The sequence below is a fragment of the Choloepus didactylus genome, chromosome 9 (assembly GCF_015220235.1).
Source record: "Choloepus didactylus isolate mChoDid1 chromosome 9, mChoDid1.pri, whole genome shotgun sequence".
Classification (NCBI taxonomy): Eukaryota; Metazoa; Chordata; class Mammalia; order Pilosa; family Megalonychidae; genus Choloepus; species Choloepus didactylus.
In genome coordinates, this window is record NC_051315.1 from 61,770,361 (window position 1) to 61,781,283 (window position 10,923).

A 10,923-nucleotide genomic window follows, 5' to 3' on the forward strand; every position below is an offset into this window, starting at 1 on the left:
CAGCACTTTGTCCTGGATCGCAGCATTATTCTGCTCATTTATCTGTTCACACATCCGTCTCCCCCAGGACTGTGAGTTTCTCTAGGCTGCTTTGTCTTGCTATGTTTCTCCCTAGCATCAAGCACAATGCCTGGCACCGGCCCTGCTAATAAATGCTTATGGAGTGAACGAATACAATTAGGCAGTGTCTCTGACTCCTGCAAAATCTTTCTGGGAGACAATTTATTATAGTGCTTTTAGTTGGCATGAGTGTTTTGTACCAGAAAGTCATTAATAAATCAGAAGTGAGTGCTTTCTGTGAATGCTAACTCTCTCCTTCGATATTTCCATTCATGAATGTTCATTGTATATAGGGTCTGGCCATTTAGGGAAGTCCTAAGTAACTGGCTGGAGTGTCTGTCATTTAAGACCATTATTTTAGTGACTGAAAGAGTTCTTGAATTAATCAGGAACTTGTCGAGTTGCATGCAAGTGACAGAATCCAAATTAGCTCAGGCAAAAATGGAAAGTCATTTAAATAACAGAGAAGCCCAGGGCTGGATAGACAGCTGAAATGATGTAATTGAGACCTCATCTCTCATCTGTGGTGGAGACGCTTGTGAGCATCCTGAGGCTCACATGCAACCTGCCTTAGCAACTCCCAGTGAGGATGTACTTCTTAACATTTACCTCCACCGGAAAAGTCCTGAGAAAGAAAGACTTTGGGAACAGCCGAAATCACACGTCCACCTGTGCACTGATCACTGGGGCCAGAGGTAATGGGGTACTTCAGACAGACCTGGGTCATATTCCCACACCTGTGGTGGAGGCGGGATAGAGGAGGGTCAGACCTACCTGAACTGCTCAGCCTGGGGCCTCACAGGAAAGGGAGGCTCTGTTACAGAAGAAAGGGTGTGGGCTCTGGGCAGGCAGAAACAACCCATGCCCACACATGGTCAATGGATTTACTTATTTCCCATTTAATTTCTATTTTTGCATTGTCTTATTAACATTTTCCCTAAGTCACTAATAAGATTATTCTTTGGGCAGTTTTGTAGTTTGATCTTAATCTTTTATTTTTTTCCCTTTGGGAAATCTTTTCGGACCTTTCCTAAGATCTTTTCTTATTTCCCCTCTCTACCCTTGATCTGTGTATTAGATTCCTGTGGCTTCCATAACAAATTATCACAAACTTGGTGGCTTAAAGCAACAACAATTTATTTGCTCACAGTTCTGGAGACCAGAAGTCCAAAAGCAAGGTATTGGCACGGCCATGCCTCCATCTTCATGTGGCCTTTTCTTCTCTCTCTGTGCTCTTTATAAGAACGCTTGTCATTGGATTTAGGGCATATCTGGATAATCTAGGATGATCTCATCTCGAGATCCTTGGTTATATCTGCAAAGACCCTTTTCCCAAATAAGGGCACATTCCCAGGTTCTGGAGGCTTAGGGGTGGACGTGTCATTTGGAGGGGCTACCATCCAATCCACTACAGTCTGCTTCCCTGTATTTACCAGCATGTCCTTTTTTGTCCTTGGCTTAGTGGTTGGTCTTTATCATCCAGAGTGTATCTCTGGCTTCTGGTTATTAACAGCGGGGTCCCGTGTGTGTGGGTGTGTGTTTTGAGTCTTGACTGTCTTCAGATGTCACTTCTGATGGCTTTTAGACTGTTTCACCAAGCAGGCTGCTTCATTTCACAGGGCCTGCCTCTGATAAGCCCCACTGGGCGTACGTGGTCGGTGTGCTCATTTGGTGAGGAATGCTGGTTTTCCGGCAAATGCACTGTGCTCTCACTCCTCTGAGCCTTTTCATGGTACCATTATCTCCATCTGAAATTTGCCTGGCCAATTTCTACTTGTCCTTCAAGAGTCTAATCAGGCCTCACTTCCTTTAGGAAGCTCTCTGACCATCCAGACTGTGCCAGGGACAGGGTTCTTTCATAATCAGGCAGAGTAGCCATTTATGTAGTCAATTGTTTACTACCAGAGTCAGTTCTGATTGGCCAGTTAAATATTTTGAGCATCACCGGTGGCCAGAACCCATTCTCTGAGCTTCCCACTGTATCCCATGGAAATCCCCATTATGCCGCATATCGCATTGTTGGACATTCACCTGTTTGCTTGTCTTGCTAGTCTAATAGATCATGAAAATAGAGACTGCACCTTCTAACTCTATTCCTAGTGTCTGGGACATAGTAAGTGCTCAATAAACATGTGGGGAATGACCCATCCCCTCCACCCAGAATCTTGTATGTTCTACAGCACATCCCTGCTGTTCCCAGGGCACATATCTAGAGCACTCAACACAGGTTATTTGTTTGTGGGTCTCATTTTCCCTATAACACTTTAAAGTTCCTTGTGGTAACCAACTATGCCTTTATTCATTTTTGTTATCTGGTGCCTAGTCCAATGCCTGGCATATATAATAAGTACTAAATAAATGTAGAATAAATATTTTTAAAATATATCTCTATAAAACATTTCAAAGTGGCAAATTATATATATATATATATATATATATATATATATATATATATATATATTCTCCTTTTGTTTGTCTCTACTGAAGTGCTCAGCTGGTTTAGTATGAGTTAAAATGATGTGAATTTCGTCAGCACTTCTTTTTGATGTTCCATAAATATCTTCAATTTCTGGAATGTTTTGTAGCACCACTAGACTTTCTGTTTACTCTTCATATTAAGGTGAGAGTAAACTCTGAGAAACAATAAGCATGATCTGGGCACTCCATGCACCCATGGTCCTATTTGTGTCTCAGGATATGTCTTTATATCCTTGCAGAAATGACCCAAGACTTTGATTGAGTTGGGATTCCCAGAGCCCAGGCTGGAAGTGAATGGAGCTGGAGTTTGAGTCCAAAACTGATGGTAGGGCTGGTATCAAGTCCACAAATGGTAGGTAGAGAACAAGAAATGTATTCCAAGTAGAGATTCTAGAAGGGAGAAGAGGCTAGAAAAAGCCTGAGGCTTTGAAAGGAGGTACTGGAAAGTCTCCTGGAGGCAATGGGATGCCGTAAGTAGGACCTCGCCATTGTAAACCTTTGTGGAGAGGGATTGTTTGGGGCTCTAGGTGGGTTCTGATATAGGAAGATGTTGGCTTCTTGACAATATGAGGCGTTGAGCTGAAGGGCCACCACAAACACACTTTGAGCATCATGAGCAAGAGGACACAGCGTAAGTAGAAAACCACAGATGAGTGTACTCTGAACCTGTCTTAGCCAGGCTGCCTTTGCATCTTGATGGTGGATGCCACATGTGGAAAGCCAGACTGCAAGACGGGGGTTATTGCTTTCTTCTGCATGCCAGGCAGCCCAGATTCTGACAGCAGAATCTCCTCCTCCTTCCAGAATGAGGTGGAATTAGCTTAAATAAATATGATTAATAATGTGTCAGCTGCAGTCCAGGTAAGTGATTATAGACCCACCCTGGTTACCCAGACAATCGTTAACACTAATTCCAGTGCCAGTGGGCTTGCAACCCATGCTGGGTGAATAACTGAACATAAGCCTTAGGGAAGACTGGAATGAAACTCCAGTAAAAAGAAAATGGGAAAACTCACTTTTATTTTTTTTTATATTAATTCTAATCAAGGTTAGCAGGATTTTTAAGTATGGAGAAAACAGAGTTGAATCACTTTCCTCTCAGAAGGAGAGATTTTCTTTCCCAGCCACCTTACGTCAGAGTGAAAAATGAAGCTTTGATAAAACAATGTCTTTATTTCCTGTGTATATTTCTTTGTGCCGTAAAGAGCTTTAAAGTGTTTCCATGTTGGGTTCAAAGAAGAAATTGTCCTGAAAAAATCACAGCTTCTTTGGAAGGTCAACCAAGACATGAAATTCCTTCCACTAAATCTTCACCCTCCTGAGCTGCGCAGCCCCTTCCAAGCTGAGAATTGAATTTCCTGAGCGAGGGTGAGCTCTCTGGCTCAGGTGGTTTTGAATTAAAGCAATTTATGTTCAAAGAATGTGACACATGCAGGCTCACACGAATCAATGAAGTCAAGAGAGGAGACAGAAGAAAACCTAATGTAACCGAGAAGCACTTAATTTGGAAGAGCCAAAAATTTTTTTTAATTTAATTTCTGTTTAAAACTTGGTATACATAATCTTGTTTCAGCCAAAATTCTAAATGTGCTGTGCACTATTTACTGTTCTCCCCCTCTCTTCTGCCCCTCCCCCCACAAAATAAGGCTGCGTTTCATCCCAGATTAGACATTCCTCTTTATTTTTCTTACATTTAAACAAGCACACAGTTCAAATGCCTAATAGATACACAAAATAATTTGTTGCCACTTGCCTTCAAACAATTCAATGAGAATGAAGTATTAAAAAGTGTGTCCCCTTAAACAAGCACCACAGTTTTTGTCATTTCCATGAAGTTTACTGGCATATAAATATAACCCCACATTCTTTTATGAAATACATAAATTCAATAAAATAGTTGCTTTGGTTCTTTTCTGGAGGCAGAAGGGGAAAAATGTCAAACTCACATTGTTCACTGTTTCTAACAGACCCCTTTTGTATAACTAGTATGACTTTCTGGCACAAAGTTCCAAAGTGCAGATAATAGCTTAAGAGGCCATCTGAACCCATTCTATTATGTAGATGAAAGAAAGTCTTTAAAATTAATCTATGGCATCTTTGAATAAAAAAGAAGGGCACTCATCCAATTAATTTCCTTGGACCAAAGCAGTGAGCAAGCAGAACAAAAATGCCAGGATTCTGCTCCTCAAAAATCACAGTTTGACAAGGCAGAAGCACAGTCTTTTAGCAACCAGATTTTTGCTTCTGACCTGTCACTGTTTAGAAATATGAAACAGTGAGATATTAATCAATATTATCACTAAATTAAAAGTTAATGTAGGGCATCTTACTAAATAAAGCATAGTGTAAAGATCACGAACCTATTACATTGCTGTTTTGAATGAAAATATTATTTTATGAGATGTAAATATTTAAAAGGAGACAGAATGATCATTATTGAAAAATTAGAACTCTATTGAGGAAAACCAAGAGAAACAACTGGAAAACTAACCATCCTTGTCAAAGTGTGGTGAACATATTGGGAAATCTGCATGATTCATCATCCTAGAGAATCAATTTTATTAATAAATTTTGTCTCCAAATTTAATGTAATTAATAATTATATTAAGTATAGAATGCAAAATTCAACACAATAAGAGATTTAAAGAAGTGCTGAGTTAATAGATTAGTTAAAATGGCATCTGCTATTAGGGGCATTTGTGTGAAAAAGTTTTGGAAGTACTCAATTATCAGAACTAATAAGCATGCAGGGGGACCACTTACAAAATAATTATGCAAATTAATATTCCTATTTGTAAGTAGTAAACAGAAAATATAATAAAACTACAGATCCCTTTCATAATAATACTCAGAGGCACATGCATACACACACACAAACATAAAATACAAAGAAATAGAAATATTTCTGACATATATAGAAAACAACAATTTTTTTGAGAAAGAGATGTAAAAGAGGATTTGACTAAATGGAAAAACATATCCTCTATTCCTACCAGTAAAGACACCTTATTATCAATGAGTCAATCTCCCCATATTAAGCTCTAATTTTAAACACATTCCTAATTATTTTAAGAATAATAATACCAATGGGATTTAGGGAGAACTTGTTCTAATGTTCATACAAAAAAAGGAAAAACCCATGTAAGAATATCTAAGAAAATCCTGAAAAAGTAGAATAATGAAGGAGGACTTGCCCAGGTTTTAAAATGTATCATAAAGCTGTTTTGATCAAAACAGTATGGTACTCTCACAGGAATAGATAAATAGGACAGAACTAAATAACATTATTTGGTCACCCTCACCAATTTGGCAGACATACTCAGAGGTGAATACATATCCTTGGACTTTTATCCCTAAAGAGGCTTCTTACCTCCTAGGCAAATAGATTTCTGGGCATGTCATCACTTTATCATTGATGCCCAGACATACCCAGACAGGCCTGAATTCCCAATCAGTGGATGCAATCTAGGCTTAAGCTTAGAAATAACTATGGCGTGTAAAACTACACTCATCACTCTAGGGGTAGATCCTGACAAGTCCTAAGAGATTCCATGTATGAACTCCCCTGGTGACCATCGTTGGTTCAGAGGTGGGTATGTGTTCTAAGATGACCCCGTCAAGCCAAAGAAGGACTTGTGTTTCATGGTTATGGAAGATAACCTCTCATTTTATAGCATTCTCTCTTTTGATATAAAAACCAGGGTGCATGAAGCTCTGATTACTTCTGGGAGCCATTTTGTAATCATCAGGAAAGCAGCATTAGGACAGAGTGAGTATTGTGGACAATAGAACAAAGAAAATAATCTGAGTTCTAGATGGTACTATTGAACCTCTGAATTCAAATAATGCTGAAGCTGGCCTACCTTAGGGCCATCATTCCTTGAGATGATCATTTTAGTTTAAGCCCGTTGGAATTGGGGTTTTTATTACTTGCAGCCACAAGTATCATAACTAAAACAATACCTAATTTTTAAGTTTTCATCTGAGGTGACTTCTTGACACATACTGACACTTTCACAACTTCTTCTTGAAATACTTTCCTCCTTTGTCTTCTGTAATACTGCTCTCTCCTGGCTCTCTTACTTCTGATCTGCCTCGATCTCTCCTGCTGGCCTCTCTCTTTCTGCCATCCCATATGGTGGTAATGACCAGGGTCATTCTCTTTACATTCTCAGTCTCTCTTGGGCCATTCACAGTCACTCCCATGGCTTCAGCCATGCTATGGCAATGGATGAGATTACCCAGCATGGGACTGCTGATGCTTTAACAGTAACTTCAGTTCTAGGATTTGGATCTATATTTCCAAGTACCTGGTTGATCATTCTACTTGGATGGCCCCCGGGCTTCTCAAAGTCAATATTTTCTAACAATAACTTCATAACTATTTGAGTGCCCATTAGAATGCTTTTGGCAGCAAGACACAGAAACACGGACTCAGACTGGCTATAACAATAGGGACATTTATGATCTTGCGTAATGAGAAGTCCAGGGAAAAGGAAGGGTCTAAAAACAGTATGGTCAGCAACTCCATGATATCATCCAGAATCCAGGTTCTTCTCATTTTTCTGCCCTACCTTCCTTGGTTTTGGCTTCATGCTTAGGTCAAATTCAACCACAATGGCCACCACATGCCTCCTTCCCCCTATTTCTCCCCCAACAGGAGAAAAAAAGGGCCCACGTTTATTACTGATTCCCTTCCTTAGTTAATGACATCATCATCTACCTAAACATTCAAGCTTGCAAAATTAGCCTCTTTTTTTTATCCTTTATCTCATTAGCATTCAGCCACTACAATCTCTCAATTTTGTCCCCACCTCTGTTCTTAATGCTACTTAGTTAAGACCCTCATTATCTTCTGTCTGAATTATTATTGCACAGGGCTCCTGATTTCTTTGCCTCCAATCCATCTCCTTTATGCTGCCAGAATTATCTCTCTTAACAGATCTAAACACGAACCTATCCTGCTTCAAGACTTCCCAAGTTTCACTGTTGCCTCCATTACAGGATAAAGTCTAAGTCTCCCAGCCTCATATACAAAGGCCTTTGCTGGGCATCAGCCTAGCCCTAGAGTTGCAACTGCAGCCACTGCCCCTGTCCCAACATTTCTTATACACTAGCCCAGTGATTCTCAATCAGGGACAACTTTGCACATGCACGTGCACACACACACACAGACATTTGGCAATGCCTGAGATATTTTTGGTTTGCCACTATTAGGTGGAAGGAGGGGAAATGATTTTGGCATTTGGTTGGTGGAGGCCAGGGATGCTGCTAAACATCCTATAATGCACAGGCACAGGCCAGCTCCAACAGCAAAGAATTATCTTGCCCAAAATGTCAATAGTGCAAATTTGAGAAACCCTGTTCTAGCCATGATGGAAACTCGTTCCTTCAGTGGCCCAGTTACTCTCTTTACCTTTGAGTTCTGCTGTTCCTTTCATATAGAAAGTCTTTTTCTTTCCACCGTCCTCTTTTCTTCCTGGCAAACTTACACACATATTTCAAGGCTATCTTAGTCAGAGTTGGAAATAGTTCTCTACTTGAAACCACTCTGTTTTCAAGCAGAGAAGTATTTAACACAAGGAATCAGGTGCTTACAAATTTGTTGGAAGGGCTGCAGGAACAAAAGATGATGACGGTCGTTTTTTTCCCCATTCAGATTTATGATTCCCCTGAATTTCACCTAGTTTCTAGATTAAAACCCTGCCTTACAACCTAGCCAAAGGCCCACCTAGCCATGGTGCTACACTGTGACTTTTCAGTTCCAGCAACCACCAGAAACTGGGAACATCTGGCTTTCTTCACTTAGGTACTTAGGAAAGAAGAATTTGGTGGATCAACTTACCTCTGTTTGAAAGCAGTGCTTGGCACCAGGCTATGCCACCGGCCACTGGTCAGCCTCTGGAGTAGTTGCCCTTGGTCAAGTGATTTCCCTTGGCTCGATCAGGGTGGAAATAGGCTTTCACAACAGACAGGGCAGACCATTTTGAAAGCCAGTATGGACTGGTCCTCTAGAAAGGAGACCGAGGGTGGCAGTGGAAAAAGAAACACATCTAATGTATCTCTGTGTTTCTCTTACTAGGCTGTGAATTGTGAGGGTAAGAATATTGTTGTTGTCCTCATTCCATTCCTAAACCTGACTGGAAAATAGTAGGTGTTCAATGTTTGATGAATGAGTAAATGAATATATGAATAAATGTGCATTTAAAAGGAAATTTTGAATAATATCAGAAAGATTCACCAACTTGAACTCTCTGTCTGAAAGTTACTAACAAAATTCCTTCATATTACCTACATTAAAATGAGATTTTCTATTTAGTGAGACCACCAAGCCCCAATCAATGCCTTAGTTCAGTGTTTCTCAAGTTTCATTAATTTATAGGTAATAGATGCATAGGCAAATAAATTTATAGGCAAATAAACTTATAGGCAATAAATTTATAGGATATAAAAAAAAATTCTTATTGCTCCTAAGCAATGAATCAAATTATTTTTAAAGTAACATTTAAATATAGACAAACACAACTAGGTATATACTTCTTAGGTTTATGACTCTTAAAGAAGTACAATGCTAAAATACCTTTATCAATTTAATACCCATAACAATAAAACCAATAATATTCAGATGACTGACATTTAAAAACTGCAATAGATAGTGTTTTAGGGAAACTAAATTGCTGGTGTGTTTAATAACAGGAAGATGTGTAAGGTTTCACTGGCTGAAGTGATTCTCTTGATCTTGAATACGATGGACCCTTATTTGAGGCATCATTGTTGTCCTTGCTGTTATTTTTATTTTTTGTAGTTCTATTTTTATACAATGACCCATTAGGTTGATTAGCCAAATAGTTTAATACATTGTTTTGTCTAAGTCAAAATAAAACCCTGAAGATTGAGCACCAGCTCTCTTGGAAACACAAACACAGATGCTGAACTCAAGGCAGGATTTGGTTACAAGGTTTTCATCCTGATGGTCCAGATCATTCACATTATTTTTCTTAGATTATAATCCAAAAGGAAACCTCAAATTAAAAAATTCTTGCAGAATCTGTAAATCTTTTTGAGAAGCATTGCCATGGCTTTCATCAAGTACTAATTGATTTTTTATTTTTAATTCCAGGATTATAGAAGATTTGGGGCAATCTTTTGGGATTATTGTAAAAGAGACTTTGTAACATTGATCTCTATTTTCATCACCCATCTTGGGCCTGAACAAACTTCCCCTCCTTTGGAGATAGGCACTGCTAACCTATTTTGCAGATGAACAAACTGAAGCAGAGGACAGTACTCCCAGGGCATGGAGAAAGTTGTGGTGAAATTTAGATTAATGGTCAAGGTTGACTGTAATTGAGAAGGAAGGTGAGGGGGAACCACAAAATCGGTCAGCTTTTGGCTTGCTCTGACAATCATTCAGGCGTTACCTTTATTTTTTCCTTCTGGCTCAACAGAATTCCTTGGTATCTCAGTCAAGCAATACCTAAATGCTCAGTCAGCACTCGCACTAAATACATATTCCCTGGACCTCACCCCCAAGTGTCCTATTCAGCTACAAGGGACTAAATGGAAGCTAATCGCTTGTCTGAGACCAGGGGAGCCAGCACTTCACTTCTAATGATAGGTTTGCTGTCGGCAAGGGGTGAATGTTTACCTTGGGGAGCTTCTAGTCTTTCCCAAGTATAGGTGTCCCTTCTTCTTGAGCAGCTGCCAGGTGCTCAGTAGCCTTGGGAGCCCTTCAGATAAATAACACCTGAGGTTACTTTGCCTCAACTGCGGCATGTGGAGGCATAAACCTCAGGTATCTGGGTGTGGGCCTGCCTTAGTCATAGTGAGACTAGAGAGAATGTTCCATTAAATCACACCGAGTTACAGCCACCTCCTCCAACTGTCAGATGAACCTCACACTAGCCATAGACAAGATTGTAATTATGCCCGAGTCACTAGCGTAACCAAACAAAATCACCAGAAAATGTAGAGCCACCAGAGAGATTGTGCCAAGTAGATTCATAATTAGTGCTAAATTAAATAACTCATTAATAAATAGAGCTGTCCTATGCTTGAGACCTTTCTGCAACTCAGCAAAATAACAGAAAATAATTTCAGTTCCAAAATTTTTATTACTGTTGTTTAAGAACTGTAGTCCTGTTTTTTAAATTACTAGATTTGTCTTATTTGCATGTTTGGGGTAATCTGGCAAACTAGTCACAGCAAGCCAAGTTACCCCTATCCTCTACTTGTGTTATTTTTTGTTGTTGTTGCCTTCTGGGTCCTAAAGTAGGTCTTAAAACATCATTAAGAGGGAGTTTGATCTATGATTTTTAATAAGGGGCTCCTTAACGTTAGACAGAGATTTGAAAGCCAAATATTTATAAACATGTTCTTACGTGC

General features: G+C 39.5%; 1 long non-coding RNA gene across 1 annotated transcript; it reads left to right on the plus strand.

The window, feature by feature from the left end:
* Positions 1-576: 576 nt before the first annotated feature.
* Positions 577-10,406, plus strand: LOC119544840. The gene is made up of 3 exons (XR_005218935.1): positions 577-755; positions 2,778-2,890; positions 9,659-10,406. It is a non-coding gene; the product is annotated as an uncharacterized LOC119544840 (long non-coding RNA).
* Positions 10,407-10,923: the final 517 nt, after the last annotated feature.